This window comes from Cetorhinus maximus, chromosome 1, assembly GCF_964194155.1.
Source record: "Cetorhinus maximus chromosome 1, sCetMax3.hap1.1, whole genome shotgun sequence".
In the NCBI taxonomy this organism is placed as follows: Eukaryota; Metazoa; Chordata; class Chondrichthyes; order Lamniformes; family Cetorhinidae; genus Cetorhinus; species Cetorhinus maximus.
Window position 1 is genome coordinate 93,422,668 of NC_135879.1, and position 17,249 is coordinate 93,439,916.

The window sequence follows — 17,249 nt, forward strand, 5'->3', positions numbered from 1 at the left end:
TTTCTTTTTTGCCTGTCCTTCCTAATTACCGAATATATCTTGAATGTTTAGTTCCCAGCCTTGATCACCCTGCAGCCGCATCTCTGTAACGGCATTTAGATCATACCAGTTTACTTCTATTCATGCTATTAATTCACCTAACTTGTTGCGAATACTGCGTGCATTCAGATAGACTGCCTTTAATTCTGCCTTTTTAACATTATTCCCCATTTTGACTCTATTTGATGCCGGCCTTTGTTTCTGCGGCCTGCCACTTTTAATTGCAACTTTTGTAATTCCCATTATCAGCTTTGTTTTTTCTCTATCTGAATTCTCTCTCAGGTTCCTATCCATCTGACAAGCTAGTTTAAACTCTTCCCAACTGCATGAGCAAATGCCCCCTTGAGAAAACTAGTCCTGGTTCTGCTAATGTGTAACCCATTCTCCTTGTACTGGCCTCACCTGCCCCAGCACTGGTCCCAGTGCCCCAGAATTCTAAAGCCCTCCCTCCTACACCATTTCTCCAGCCATGTATTCATGTGCTCATTCCTCCCCCTTTTACACCCACTAGCACGTGGCACTGGGAGTAATCCTGAGATTACTGCCTTAAGACATAGGAGCAGAAATTAGGCCATTCAGCCCATCAAGTCTGCTCCGCCATTCAATCATGGCTGATAAGCTTCTCAACCCCATTTTCCCGCCTTCTCCTCGTAACCTTTGATCCCTTAGAGTACTGCTTTTCAATCTCTTTCCTAGCTCCCTAAAATTGGCTTTCAGGAGCTCATCCCTCTTTCTGTTTGCCAATGGTACCAATGTGGACCACAGCCTCTAGCTGTTCACCCTCCTCCAAAAGAATGCCTGACATCCTTGATTCTGATTCATGCCTATAACCACCGAAATGCCTGTCTGTTCACTGACTATTGAATCTATTACCAGTATTGGTCTTCCACTCTCTCCCTCCCTACCTGTGCAACAGAGCTACCCTTGGTGACCAAACACAACTTGAAAAAAGAAACTTGCCTTTATATTGTTATTTTCATGTATAAAGATGCGCTTCACAACAGAAGTAAAAAAGTTAACATCTGATTGATTTAAGAACATAAGGACATAAGAAATAGGAGGATGTGTAGGCCATATGGCCCCTCAGCTTGCTCCACCATTCAAAAGAACTTAGCTGATCTTCTACCTCAACTCACTTTTCACTCCCCATCCCCATTACTTACGATTTCTTTAGTGTTCAAAAATCCATTTGAAGAAATTCAATTACAGAGCATCCACAATGCTCTTGGGTAGAGACATGCAAAGATTTACAATCCTTTGAGAAGGAAATTTCTCATCTCTGGCCTAAATTTCTAACCTCTTATCCTGAAACTATCCAGTAAGGGGGAAAACAGTCTCTCAGCAGCTACCCTCTCAGACCCTCTTAAGGATTTTATACATTTCAGTGAGATGACCTCTCATTCTTCTCAACTCCAGAGAAAAAAGGCCAATTCTACTTGATACATAATTCAGTCACAGGATTCAGAGTGAAATGCCTATGATTGGGGCATATGTGTGTGTGTTTTCTGGAATGATCACTGGTTCATGATCAGGTAGGGCTACCATTCCCTAGCGTAAGAAGATGCTGCAGTGAATTATATCACTCCATCTCCTGTTGCATCTGAGATCAGCAAACCCAGCGCAGATCGAGAATTCCACTTGGGGCTTTCTGGCCTGTATGACTTAGCATTACACCAGCAATGCTTTTCCACTAGGGCATCAAAGCAGTTTCCTTGATATCTTATCCCACAACTCAGTTCTCCCTTGAATGAAGACGTTCCACCTGACTTTACTCTGTACTCCTAACTTAGATAATGACATGTACCTCGGTATTTGAACATTTCACAATAGTGGAAAATTGCCTGGATCAGCTTTGTTATTTGCCTTTGAAATCTTGAAAATGTGAAATCAACCCTCTGTCCTGAAGGAAAATGTCAAATTCAAACAGATGTAATCTTTGTGAAGAATATGTCCTGTGAGAACACACAGAACTAAGTGTTTGCAGTGTATATAACCTGTTGAATAAATACACACATGCGGTAAGTATAGTTTAAATCCATTAGGAATATTGAAGTTAAGAGTGCTTATTGGCAACGTGAACTGAATACATGCGATTACAGTATGCTTCAACAATTTCAAAACTCAAATGCTGTCTGAAAAGGCAAACAATAACCCTTTGCTGAACGTAACTTCATCAGTCACACACTGGCACACTACTTCTAACCAATATCTGACTGTTTACAAAGTCCTCAGATAACTAAAGACTACTCTACGCTGATGACCTCAACATAAAAGTTTTTTCAACTTTTACCTGATATTTTTTATCTTACCCCCAGGGTAATGCACAGATTTATGAACAAAACGATATTTCTGTTTATGATTAACACATCATTACACTTGTTGAAAAATATCCTTGTATTAGAATGTAAAAAGGTATGAGACACTTAAGGCAGTGGAACAGCAACTGAGGCAATTGCTTTGCACCAGTACAATAAGTCCATGTTTTAAATTGCCCCGCTTTAAGTTGTCTCACTTTAAAGTCACGCAGTTATTAGGGCCAGTATTCATGGTTTACATCGTCAAATTTGGTTTAACGTAGTTGCAATGTCATCTTGCCTTGTTTCGTGACAATGTGATGTCAGGTCCCGTGACCCAATGGGCACTATTTTGAAGCAAGTGCAATTGGAAGTGTTTGTACTTGAGGGAACTGTGATTTTTTAAAAATCTCTGAAGCAAAGTTCCCAATGAAGAACATCCAAACTAATGGTTTTTTTAAAGTTGAAGTCTGGGCTGCTCATTTCTGTGCAGAAAAGACCCATTCCTTGACTCAGTAAGCTGGTTTTAATTATGGAGCACAAGGTGTGCCTACTGTGGAGCTTAACATTGGGTAAGGCAGAGAAGCCATTTTAAAGTCTGTGAGAGAGGCATTTGATACTGTACATAGGTAAAATTGCTTTCCTTGTCTCAGGGCTTGTTTGGGTGAAAAATACAGGATGCAGTGCTTACCCTGAAGGAGCCTGACTCTGCAATTTTCTGATTAATTTTGGAGCCCCAAGCCTGGCCTTTGTTCATTTCTGTAACAGGCGAAGCACAGTTGCCATTCTAAAGCTAATGAAAGAGCCATTTGCTGAAGTTGAGGCAGGGAAGCCACAATAAAACCAGTGAGAGAGCCCAGGGCTAATCACTCAAAGCCATCTCTGCCGAAATACTATAGGGGTGTACTCAAAGCATCCCTAAAGAGGTCAAACATCTTCACCAACTCTTGGTAATCGACCACATTGGGAGAAGGTTCATTTGGAAAGGCACCGGATGCAGAGAGACTTCGTCGGGAACATACGGAGGTGGAGAGAGTGCAAAAACTCCTGTACAACTCATCTAATTGACCCTTAAGCAACAAATGCCACATGCGGCAGTGTCTGCAGATCACACATTGGACTTATCAACCATCACAGAATTCATTAAACCAGAGTGGAAGCACGTCATCCCCAAAGCCGAGGGACTACCTATGAAGAAAGAGAGACTGGTGAGTATTATTTAATTTGTATTCATACAGTATTTCTTTTATATCTAGTGATATTTTGCAAGTTATTTCAGAATACACAATGCTGCACATGTATGGTACAGTATTTCAACTGGTACATTGGTTTTCCCAGGTGAGAAATGTCTGAAGGAAACTAACTCCAGTTTTAACATTGATCCCTATGGGAACCTATGATTCACTTAGTTCTTTCACTTAAAGTCACGATTTTCAGGAATGCAAATACAACTTTAAGTGAAGACTTACTGCATAAAATGTGTTTGCATTCCCAACACCAGCTTGCCAGTTGAACTTGACAAATGTTCTTTTGGTTGTTTCATCAGTTCCTAGTCAATTCAATGGTAGGGATTGGCACGCTAATTTGCAAAGAGTGAGGGATCACCTGGAGAACTTGTCTAAGATACTGACCCCAAGAAAGATATCTGGAGTAAAAACGTCTAAAACATAACATAAGTCATGTAGATTAGAATAACATTGCAAGTATCAGTTATTTATAAGGAAATATATTAAAAAATGCAAGATTGTCTTGTTGGGTGAGATGAAAAAAAATCAATAAAGGATAAGAAACATGAAATGATGGAACTTGATGCCAACAGGGAGTCAGGCATTCTGCCATCTGCACTATCTTGTTGTGAGAAAGTAAGGCAGAGAAATGGTTCTCTTCCATGCCCAACTTTAGGTGTAAAATTCAGACAATGGGAACTAATGCCCAGGTACTCACACCATACCCAATCACACCAAAAATGCTTCAATTTAGCAGCTAGTGACTTCAGAATACATGTGGCACTGCTTCAAAAAGACGGTGAACCCTTTGAATATGTTAATATGTGCATTACACATCTTTTGAACACCACTTCCAAATTAGGCAAAAAACTGGATAGATCACAAACATGCTTTTCTCAGTTTTTCCAATCCAGTGTTGCTTAAATGGATTTTTCTTTCTTCATTCACAAGATGTGGGCTTTGTTAGCTAGAGCAGAATTTATTGCCCATCCCTAGTTGCCCTTGAGAAGGTGGTGGTGAGCTGCCTTTTGAGCTGCTGCAGCCCATGGGGTATAGGTACACCCACAGTGCTGTTAGGAAGGGAGTTCCTGGATTTTGACCCAGCGACAATGAAGGAGCAGTGATATATTTCCAAATCAGGATGGTGAGTGACTTGGAGGGGAACTTCCAGCTGGTGGTGTACCCATCTATCTGCAGCCCTTGATCTTCTAGATGATAGTGGTCATGGGTTTGGAAGGTGCTGTCTAAGGAGCCTTGGTGAATTCCTATAGTGCATCTTGTAAATGGTACACACAGCTGCTACTGTGCATCGATGATGGAGGGAACGAATATTTGTGGGTGTGGTGCCAATCAAGCTGACTACTTTGTCCTGGATGGTGTCAAACACCTTGAGTGTCATGGAAGCTGTACTCATCCAGGCAAGTGGGGAGTATTCCATCAAACTCCTGAATTGTGCCTTGTAGATGGTGGACAGGCTTTGGGGAGTCAGGAGGTGAGTTACTCATTGCAGGATTCCTAACCTCTGACCTGCTCTTGTAGCCACAATATTTATATGGCTGGCCCAGTTCAGTTTCTGTTCAATGGTAACCCCCAAGATGTTGATGGTGGGGCATTCAGTGATGACATTGCCATTAAACATCAGGGGCGATGGTTAGATTCTCTCTTGTTGGAGATGGTAATTGCCTGACACTTGTGTGGTGCGAATGTTATTTGTCACTTACCAGTCCAAAACTGGATATTGTCCAGGTCTTGCTGCATTTGGACATGGACTGCTTCTGTACCTGAGGAGTCGCAAATGCTGCTAAACATTGTGCAATCATCAGTGAACATCCCCAGTTCTGACCTTATGATAGAAGGAAGGTCATTGCTGAAACAGCTGAAGATGGTTGGGCCGAGGACACTACCCTGAGTAACTCCTGCAGTGATGTCCTGGAGCTAAGATGATTGAGCTCCAACAACCACAAACAACTTCCTTTGTGCTAGGTATGACAGCAACCAGTGGAGAGTTTTCCTATTTATTCCCACTGACCCCAGTTTTGCTAGAGCACACTCGGTCAAATGCTGTTTTGATGTCAAGGATAGCCACTCTCAGCTCAACTTGAGTTCAGCTCTTTTGTCCATGTTTGGACCAGGGCTGTAATGAGGTCAGGAGCTGAGTGGCCCTAGTGGAACCCAAACTGAGCATCAGTGAACACCTCACTGCTGAGGTATTGCCTTTTGATATTACTGTCAATGACGTCTTCCATAACTTCGCTGATGATCGAGAGTAGACTGCTGAGGTGGTAATTGGCCAGGTTGGATTTGTCTTACATTTTGCGCGCAGGACATACCTGGGCAATTTTCCACTCACCCATTCACTAACATTCACACTGGACAGATAAGCTTATTGTAGATGATGCTGCACAAAAGGGCCTTGTCCAGTTGTCACCCGATGTTACTTTGCTGCAACGAAATTCTCCAGTGGCTTGTACACTCTACATTTCTGGAGAAGCTGGGCTCAGAAGACCCAGCCAGAAATGCAGAGCTGCATCAGGGCACAGAAAAAATATGGCCAGTGCAGCAATCCGATGGTGATTGCCACTTTGGGGAAGATCCAATCCTTTTAGAATTAGAACTAAATGAGCAGTTAAACATAGATCTTCTATTATCTATCCCTTCCTGGCAGACTCTCTCTGCTGATACATGTTGGAATGGTAGCCTCAAGTGGACAAAATGCACAATGCAATTTCAAAACACTACAGCATACAGCAATCCATGGCAGATGGTGGAATTTCAATTTTAAAAAATCTGGAATTTTTAAAAAAAAGCTTAATGATGACCAATTGATGAACAATTGAAATCATTGTCCATTGTTGTAAAAACCCATCTGGTTCACTGATGTCCTTTATGGAAGGAAATCAGCCATCCTTACCTGGCCTGGCCTGCATGTGACTCCAGACCCAGAGCAATGTGGTTGACTCTTAAATGCCCTCTGAAATGGCCTAGCAAGGCACTCAGTTGTATCAACATGCTACAAAATCTCAAAAAAGGAATTAAACTGGACAAACCACCTGGCATCAACCTAGACATTGGAAATGACAACGGCAAACTCAGCCCTGTCAACCCTGCAAAGTCCTCCTCACTAACACCTGGGAGCTAGTGCCAAATTTTGGAGAGCTGTCTCACAGACTAGTCAATCAACAGCCTGATATAGTCATCCTCACGGAATCATATCTTACAGATCATGTCCCAGACACTGCCATCACCATCCCCCCAACAGGACAGGCCCAGCAGAGGTGGCGGCACAGTGGTATACAGTCGGGAGGGAGTTGCCCTGGGAGTTCTCAACATTGGCTCCGGACCCCACAATGTCTCATGGCATCAGGTCAAACATAGGCAAAGAAACCTCCTTCTGATTACCATGTCCTGTCCTCCCTTAGCTGATGAATCAGTGCTCCTCCATGTTGAACAAACTTGGAGGAAGCACTGAAGGTGGCAAAGGCACAGAATGTACTCTGGGTGGGGGACTTCAATATCCATCACCAAGAGTGGCTCGGTGACACCACTACTGACTGAGCTGGCCGAGTCCTAATAGTAGCTAGACTGGGTCTGCAGCAAGTGGTGAGGGAACCAATAAGAGGGAAAAGCATACTTGACCTCATCCTCACCAACCTGCCTGCCACACACCTATCTGTCCATGACAGTATCGGTAGGAGTAACCACCGCACAGTCTTTGTGGAGACAAAGTCCCGCCTTCACATTGAGAATACCCACCATCCTGTTGGGTGACACTACCACCATGCTAAATGGGATAGATTCAAACAGATCAAGGAATTCAAGACTGGGCATCCATGAGGCACCGCGGGCCATCAGGAGCAGCAGAATTGTACTCGAACACAATCTGTAACCTCATGACCCAGCATATCCCCCACTCTACCATTACCACCAAGCCAGGAGATCAACCCTGGTTCAATGAAGTGTGCAGCAGCACATGTCAGGAGCAACACCAGAAATACCTAAAAATGAGGTGTCCACCTCGTAAAGCTATAACACAGGACCACTTGCGTGCCAAACAGCATAAGCAGCAAGTGATAAACAGGGCTAAGCGATCCCACAACCAGCGGATCAGAACTAAGCTATGCAGTCCTGCCACATCCAGTCGTGAATGGTGGTGGACAATTAAACAACTCACTGGAGGAGGAGGCTTCACAAATATCCCCATCCTCAATAATGGAGGAGCCCAGCACATCAGTGCAAAACATAACGCTGAAGCATTTGCTACAATGTTCAGCCAGAAGTGCCAAGTGGATGATCCATCTTGGCCTCCTCCAGAAGTCCCCAGCATCATAGATGCCCGTCTTCAGCCAATTCAACTCACTGCACGTGATATCAAGAAATGGCTGAAGGCACTGAATAGCGCAAAGGCTATGGGGCCTGACAATATTCCAACAATAGTACTGAAGACTTGTGCTCCAGAACTTGCCGCACCCCTAGTCAAGTTGTTCCAGTACAGTTACATCACTGGCATCTACCCAGCTATGTGGAAAATTGCCTATGTATGTCCTGTACACAAAAAGTAGGACAAATCCAACTCGGCCAATTACCACCTCATCAGTCTACTTTCAGTCATCAGTATTGTACTGGAAGGGGTCATCAACAGTGCAATCAAGTGGCACTTACTTAGCAATAACCTGCTCACTGACATCCAGTCAATGACTATCTCCAACAAGAGAGAATCCAACCATCTCTCCTTGACATTCAATGGCATTACCATTGCTGAATCCCCTATTGTCAACATCTTGGGGGTTGCCATTGAACAGAAACTGAACCGGACTAGCCATAAAAATACCATGACTACAATAGCAGGTCAGACGCTGGGAATTCTGCAGAGAGTAACTCACCTCCCGACTCCCCAAAGCCTGTCCACCATCTACAAGTGTGATGGAATAAAAAGAAACACTGACAATCGATGACATCATAAAGGTACTGCATGGTGCTAAACACCAAAGTTTAGTAAATCTTCATTAAACTTGACCTCAATGCAGGATACCAGCAAATTGAGCTTGCAGTAGAATCAAGGTATCTTACGATATTCTCCACTCACATCAGACCTTTTCAATACAAGAGGCTCAACGGGTCAATTCAGAAGTTGAGGCATTTCAGCATATGATTCAGCCTGCACTTCAAGGACTTGAAGGCACGCTGAACATCAGTGATGACATTCTCATCTACGGTCGCATTGAATGTGAACTCGACTCACGACTACATGCATGCCTACAACATCTTCGAGAATGTAACTTCATTTTGAAGAAAGACAAGTGCTTGTTCAATAAAGGCAGGAGCAAATTCTTTGGTTATGTGTTCACTGGTGAAGGAATATCGTCTGATCCATGGAAAGTTGAAGCTATTGTAAACGCTGAAGATCCATCAAACTGCAGGAAGGTCAGAGTCTGCTCGGACACATCACAGACTGTAGTCGCTTCATTCCTGACCTCGCTATGCTATCTTCCCCCCTTCACAGTCTGACAAAAGAGACCACCAAGTGGGAATGGTCTACATCACACAAACAGGCTGTATCAAACGATGGTTGTCAGCAGGTTGCACAAATGTCTATTTTGATCCTGTGGACGCAAGCATGTTTGGCTTAGGGGCAGTTCTCATTCAGAAAGACAACTCAGGTCTCCCATCATTCATTGTGATTGCAAGCAGATCACTGGAAAACAACATTGTTTGCAAAGAGAGAGAGAAGCACTCTCAATCACACGGGGTATCATACACTTTGATCTGTACTTGTACGGAAGCAAGTTTCAAGTCATAACTGATCATGGACCACTAGTAAGTTCAACAATTCACTTAGCAAACCACCTACTCAAATAGAACATTGGATATTCAAACGACAAGTTCTATGTTGAATATCAGCAAGGTATGCTCAGCCAAACAGACTATCTTTTGCGACACCCGTTACTAATAGTCAGTCCTACTAGTCGTAAGGAAAAGGTTGCCAAACATCATCTTAACGATGCAAGCCCAAATGCGGTGCTAAAGTCGCTAAAGCTAGCAGACATCAAAGCGGCAACTAAACAAGATGAGGCGTTAAAACTATGTATGACAGCTATGGAATCATGAAATTAGAAAGACATGATTGAGAGAGCATCTACAAGCAAAATCGCTCACGCACTACAAGGTCTTCACAATGTTCAAAATGAGCTCACCGCTACAACCACATCTGATCTCATGTTACGCAACAGCAGCATTGTCATTCCACAATTATTGAAGGAATGTGTTGTACATATAGCGCATGAGGTTCACCAAGGAATTGTCAAAACCAAACAACTCCTTAGAGAAAATGTATGGTACCCAGGAGTCGTCTGTATGGTAAAGCACAAAATTAATTAGTGTTTGCATGTCAAGCCACCACAATGTCAAATATTCATGATCCTCTCAAGATGTTGGAACTACCTCTAGCTGCACTCATCATTGCATATCCTATGTACACACATCTTTGTGAGATGCTCCACAGAGCTAATGCTCAACACGTACATGAACACAAATGAGAACAGAAGGCTCAAATGAGAGTAAATGTAGAGGGAAACATGAAATTCAGAGCTATGCCGCTAAAGCCACAAGATAAAATGCTAGTGAAACATGGTGCTCATGTTCTAGAGTAAACGACCCCCTATGACATCCAACCATATCACTGCTAAGCACGGTTCCCAAACATCATGCAAAACACATTTTTAAAGCATTGAAAACACCATTTGTAAGCATTGAATATGATTCTGACATCAACATCTCAAGATGAAGAACATGAGTTAAATAAGACCACACCTGATGTTAGATGATATCCGACTCATGAGAGAAAACATCCAACATACTTTAGTGATTATGTTCTATAGTGAACTATTTTTAGTGATAAACAAATCATCTCATTGTATATAAGTGGGCACATTGTTAAATTAATACAAAGTTAGAATGTTTAATAAGTTGGATGTTCAAGTTATGCTTAAGATTATTGTTCACACTTTGGAAATGAACCATTGAAACATGCTATGTCTCTCATTTACTAAGAAGGGGTTGGATGTAGTGTATTGAAAATTGCATTGTGCATTTTGTCCACTTGATATTACTATACATTTGTACAAGCAGAGGGAGTCTACTAGGAAGAGATACATAATAAAGAATTCATGTTTAACAATTCACATGATTCTAATTCTAAATGTTTCTATCTGAATATATAACTGTTTCTTTCCCAAGAACTTCACAGATGCCACCAAAGAACAGACGATTTTTTTAGTTTTCATATCCTCAGTATGGATCTGGGAGAAGCATTATTGCTTCTCTTGCATCCCCAATAATACTGTGGGCCACTGTAGGATTGTGCTTGCTCCCCCACCCTCCTTCTGTTTGCCTTCTGTGACTCCCTCACCCAAGGACCTGTAGCTTGGCTTAATGTGTGAACAGGATGAATTTGTGAGCTGCATCAGAATGTTTGGTTGATCTCTGAAGCTCATTGCTTTTATGGAAATTAGGTCCCAGGACTAATTTATAATGAGATCTGATCTGCGCCTTTGGGCACATGTTCCAGAAGTACCATATACTTTGTGTTGGATCCTGCCACAAAGCTAATTTTTCAGCTAAAGTCTTCATTAATTCACAATATTCTCTCACTTAGTTGAAAATGATTGTTCATTTCCCAATTATTATTTTTTCTCAAAAATATAACTACAAAACTTAAAAAGATTGAAATAGAATAGTTCCAAGCAATACAAGCTTCAGAATTGTTACAAACAAGTGAAGGGAGGTCAAATGGCTCCCTTCTTTTCCCACTCCTCAGTTGACTGCAAAAGGGTTTTTTAAAACAATATGTTTGCCAATTCAGTGAAGGTTTAACTGTTTGCATGCTGTGACTATAAAACACACACACACAGACAGGTTTCCTTGAGTTTTAAAGAAAATAATATTAATTATATTATTTATTAATAATTAAGGAAAATAATAAAAAGTGCTCTGACTTTCACACACACACACACGCATGCACGCAAGCACACACGCACACACACACACACACACACATACATACATACATATACACACAGGGGGTTCACACCTAAACACAAATTCCAAGGTGGGAGGATAGATTAAGCAATTTAAAATCCAGTAAAGTTAAAAGGCTACACATTTCTTGAAGGCTGGTGACTTGGCTAGCTGCAGGCTGAATTCAATGGTCTTTCTCGGCCAGCGTTGAGGCTGTTTAAAGATGTAGATGGACAAATTATTTGTTGTTTTGAAGATAGCAGCTGTGGGGTTGAGTCCTTTTTAAAATTGCTGTCTGCAGCACATGGATAGGCAACATCAGTGGACAGGGTTCAAAACTTGTAAATTGGATAGAGTGAGCGAGAGAGAGCCTACTCAGGGTCTTGTTCCTTCAGCGTCTCAGTTGCTTATCCTGGTCTGCAGGGAAAACATCCTTAAACACACAATAAGTTGGCTTGTCACATGAATCTTTCTCTCCAACTTCCCAGTGACCCAAATAAAGTCATGCATAGTGTATTCCAGTTGTAACTTGATTAGATCATGGCTGGGAATTCATCCCTCAGCCAAAGTTCCATTGTCCAAGTGATTATGCCTACTGGTTTGTCTCCACTCAATTGAGTACGATTGTCTGGATGCTTTTTAATGGGATAGAAGTTAGCCGCACTTCATACTCCTTCAAAGCAATTGTTCCTGGAGAGGGTTTGCAGGTAGGCTGGTTCTACTTAATGACTTTGGGATGTGGAAGGTACAATAATGCAAATGTGCAGCCATCTTTGATTGTGATTTCAAGTCCTGGGAATGTGGCTTTAGTCTTTTTTAGTACCAATTCAATTATAGATTTCCAGCCACTAAATTCATAAAGTCATTTTTTTTATAAAGCATGGTTTCACAACAGCATTATTAAGAATAGTGAACTGGTTCAACACAGGAAGTTAATGTTATAGCCCAAAGATGTTAACCTGGTGGAAATGTGCAGTTTATTTTGCTTTCAATATGTGTTCAGCCTTTTCATGCAGGTATGAGTTCATTTTCTTTCTTTCACATTTGTCCAAAAATATTTCCTCAGGCACTAAGCCAAATCAAGCTAATTCTGTCAGTAAATAAACAAATCGAGCAGAATTTTACCTTGGTCAGGAGAGCATGCGCCTGACCCAATTGGACGTGAAATCGCGTGATATTTAGGTCGGTGGGCGCGCACATAAGTCAGAAGCGCCGACAATTAAGGGGGCAATTAAGCTCATTGCGGCACAATTGTCTGTCAATTTACATAGCTCATCCACCCGGACGGGTGAATCAGCCAGGCGGCCTTTGCATTTTTCAGCAAACCTCATCCAAGGTTGGGATGAGGTTTCCGTTATTAAACGAAATAAAAATAGAAATCTGTGACACCATTTTTATAATCTATATGTTCAGGTGCCTGATTGTGATGCTTGGACATTTCTTTCCTGATGTTAAAAGTTTTATTTCCTGGGTTTCATGCCTTCAGCTCCCTGAGGCAGCTCTCTACTTTCAGGGAGTTGTTGTCAGCGCTCGCCCTCGCCCGTGGAAACGTCATCACCCACCCTCCTCCCGCCCCCACCCCATCAGCACTGAGCTTTTCAGTGCATGCTTCACGTTGGCTGGCCGTTAATTGGTGTGAAATCGTGGTCAGGGGTCGAATGTGGTTGGTGGTCCGTTTCCCGACCGCTCCCGGGCCCACTTTTTGCGCCCACCTGCTGAGCTGCAAATTCAAGCCATAGTCTCTGATTTCCACACCAACACTACAAGGTTATGCAGAAGCTTTGACATAATGGCCTTGCAAAATCCTGATCAGGCTGACATTGACTTGCAAGTGCTGATGAGCACTAGATGCTCAAAACAAGTCTGTAGGGAGGTTGAGCAAAAACCTAGGAATACTGCATTGTGAATACAGAAGTACTCTTGCCTTATCATGAGCTGATTCTTTGTCAGGTATCATATTGTGACCTGACCCTTTACTGTGAAAGCATTGTCAAAATCAACATAACAGTCATCTCGTAAAACAGAGCTCAGAGATGGCTGAGCCAACAGTCACTGTCCAGAGACATCTGTATAGTTGAAATACTTGCCTTTAATGTTTAATTCTTCCTGTGAAAACATTTCCATGAATGACTCTCTGCACCTGGTCTGCTTGGATTGTCAACTAGTTCCTGAACCTTTTGTCTAGAGTTTTACCATTAATTAAATTAATCAAGTCCCTTTCATGGTGGTAACTGTAAAATTAAAAATATCACAACATTGTTTATTAATTCAAATATTGGGACAAAAATGTCATTTGAATTCCAAACTATGAAAATTATTGTCATGCAAAAGTGTTTAAAGTGCTCAGTAAGATATATTTCTGGGCTTTAAAATAGAAAGACATGGCTGCCATAATTGACCCAATCCTGTGGTTTGCAGTGAACAAAATGTGCAAACCGTTCATTACACTTACACTCATACAGACTTTCTATGGGGTTTTGCAGTGGAACTTGAAATGATTAGAAATTCATTTTGGTACAGTACTACCTGCAGAGAATCTGGGATCTGTGTGAACAAGGCAAGAAACTCTATGGACAGAACCATCGCAGAATTGCACTAAGTGCAGTAACAGGCGTGATAAGCAACATTTTACCTGCCGGCAACAATGATGGATTTTCACATCATATCATCCTCTTCCCGCCTCATAAATTATAGAGTCATAGAAAACAGGTCGTCTCGTTGGCAGGCAACTTCTGATTTACCCGCTACGCTGCTACCTCGCCATATTTAAACTGTTGCTATATTTAAACAGTAGCCGCGCGCACAGCTCTCAATGCTTGCAGCCCAGGACTGCTCCAGTGAAGACATGGCTCCAAAAGCCAGAAGAGTGCAGCCCCCCCCGATTCAGTGACATATCCCTGGAACGCCTTTTGGATGCTGTAGAGGTAGTCAGTGCATAGGTCGGCAGTAAGCATCCATGTAAGGATCCTGTACCTCTGTCAAAGCTACTCTGAGTCCGCTGTTCTGTGCATAACGTGGCTGCCAGGCACTAATAGTCACCACTTTCTCTCAGCACATCTGCCACGTCACCCTAAGTCAACCTGGACCCTGACTCCAGCACCGAGAGCACCTTAGATGAGGACCCTGAGGGCAGCATCATTGAAGATCCGACATGACGCTCACCCACAGCATCCACCAGCACAGCGGCACACACCTTGGTGGGAGCTAGATGTAGAGCAGCCTCAGAGTCACAATCTGGTGAGCGCAGCACAAAACCTGTTCCACAGCAGGCGGAGGCAGGGACATCCAATGTAGCCAGCACTTGGAGGACTGCCGGAGGCAAGGAATTTGCTGAATCCGAATCAGAAGATGAGCCTTTGGGCTCAGTCCTCAATCAGTTGTTTGAGCAGCAAAAACAATCACGGGATCACCAGGAAGGGATGTCTGGTGCACTCCTCAGATTGCAAGGGACGATGGAGGAGTCTGAGGCATTCGCGCCGGCATGCCAAGGCACCAATGGCAACACTAGCAGGATGGCAGCCGCCATGGAGGCCTTGGCCCAGGACACCACTCGTGAACTGCCAGACGAGCTGAACTCCATCACTGACGCCATTGATGGCCTCCAATAGTGTCAACACGAGAGGGGCGCAGGGCAGCTCGATTTGACTCCAGCTTCCCCTTCTCCTCAAAGAGTGAAGGGGCCATTGGGCACCCCTAGGGAAGAGGATCAGCAGCTCGACACCCCGGGGCCAACCACCAGGTGACTCTGGGAATGTCCGGCCGCAGCCCCACATTCTGAGGAAGGTGCACCTGGCCCACAGCAGGATACCAAAAGCAGGCCTGGGCTCTCTGGTTCTCGGCTCTCCAGAGGACACCTGCTAAGGTCATCACACACAGGGCGTTGCGTTCAGCAGGCTGCCTCAGCCTCCACTGTGGATGTCGGGGGATCATCAAGACATAGCAGCAGGGTTAGGGAAGTTAAGAAGATGTAACTCTTTTGGAGTTAAACAATTAAACTAAATTAACAAAATAAGGGATAAAACAAGCACAGCCCCTAAGTCAGGTCAGTTGTAAAACAAAGGACAAAGTTTAAAGGAAACTTACAAACATTAAACCAAAATGTGATTAAAGGGGTCTATAAAACACCCCAGTCCCCGCGGTGCCCACTGAGCACGGAAGGCCTTGAGAGTGCTGGCAGACACCGTGTGCTCCCTCTCCAGGGACACCCGGCCGCAAACGTAGCCGCGGAAGAGGGACAAACAATCGGGCGGGATGACCCCCTCGATCGCCCGCTGCCTAGACTTGCTAATGGCCAAATTGGTCATTAGGTTCATGAGGAGGTCCTCCTCCTTCCCGGCCCCCCTCCGCACCGTGTATCCGGAGATCATGAGCGTGGGGCTGAAGTGCAAACAAAACATTAATAAAAGGTTTTTCAAGTAACTGAAAAGGGAGTGCAGCCTACAACACCCTATATAAGTGTGGTCCATGGACTCCACAAGACCACAAAAAGGGCAGGTGTCCTGGGAGTCCGTGAACCTACACATTCTCCAGTTGTAGGGGACTGCTGTGAGCAACACCCTCCAACCCAGGTCCCCAATAGAAAGCGGGAGGACACCTCTGTAGTGGGCCTCCCAACGGGGGCCTCCGCCACCGGACGGCAACAAGGCACGCCAGGGCGTTTCCAGACGGCGGACAAGGGCGAGAAGATGGAAGGTGTGCATCAGCAGTCCGTACAGAAAGCTCCTCCACGCCGTGCCAAATGGCACGGAAGGCATGTCCCCGAGGTGGCTCATATTGCGGGGCACCGACACCCAAGGGAGGGTTCAGGGCTTGGGGCCAATGTGGAATTCCGTCCGAACAGTGGAACGTTCAGCCGGAAGACCACCACACACCTGTGCCACCTTGAGACCTAAAATTACGTTGGGTCCGAGCATGATCTTCCTTAGGTCTCGGATGGCATCGGCTGCGAGCCGGACCCCCACAGACGCGCGATGTGCCAACTCCTGGGGGAGCATCCAGCCCAATCCTCCGCCACCCAGCACATCTCCGATCCTGGTCACCCTGGCAGCCACAGCCTTCCTCTCCGCCAGCCACTGAAAATAACGGAGGGGCAGATTCCTGAGCAGTGGCTCTCTAATGATAGCCGCTACTCCTGACGGGGAGAGCTGTGTCGCGAGGCGACCATGTTCCAGACTTTGATCAGGTCCTGGTAAAAGACGGGCAACGCCTGCAAGGAGCCACCGAGGCCCCTCAGGTCTATAAACAGGAACAGCACGTCATAATTCAGGCCGTGCACCTGGCAGAAGAAATACGCCGCCAGGGCACACCATTTCGGAGGGGGCTCGACGTAAAGGTATCACTGCAGGGTCTGAAGACGGAAAGTCGCCACCTGTGTGCGTAGGCACACTAGCGCCTGACCGCCCTCCCTAAGCGGGAGACTAAGAACTTCAGCAGCGACCCAGTGCAGCCTTTTGTCCCAGAAGAAGTTGACCAGCATTCTCTGGATTTTTGCGACAAAGTCCAGGGGAGGGGTCAAATTGACCAGCCGATACCACAACATGGCGGCGATCAGCTGGTTTATGACCAGAACTCGACCCCGGTAAGACAGCACTCGTAGCAGTCCTGTCCAGCGCCGCAGGAGAGCGCTGACTTTCGTCTCCAGTTCCTGCCAGTTCGCCGGCCAGGATTCCTCAGCAGG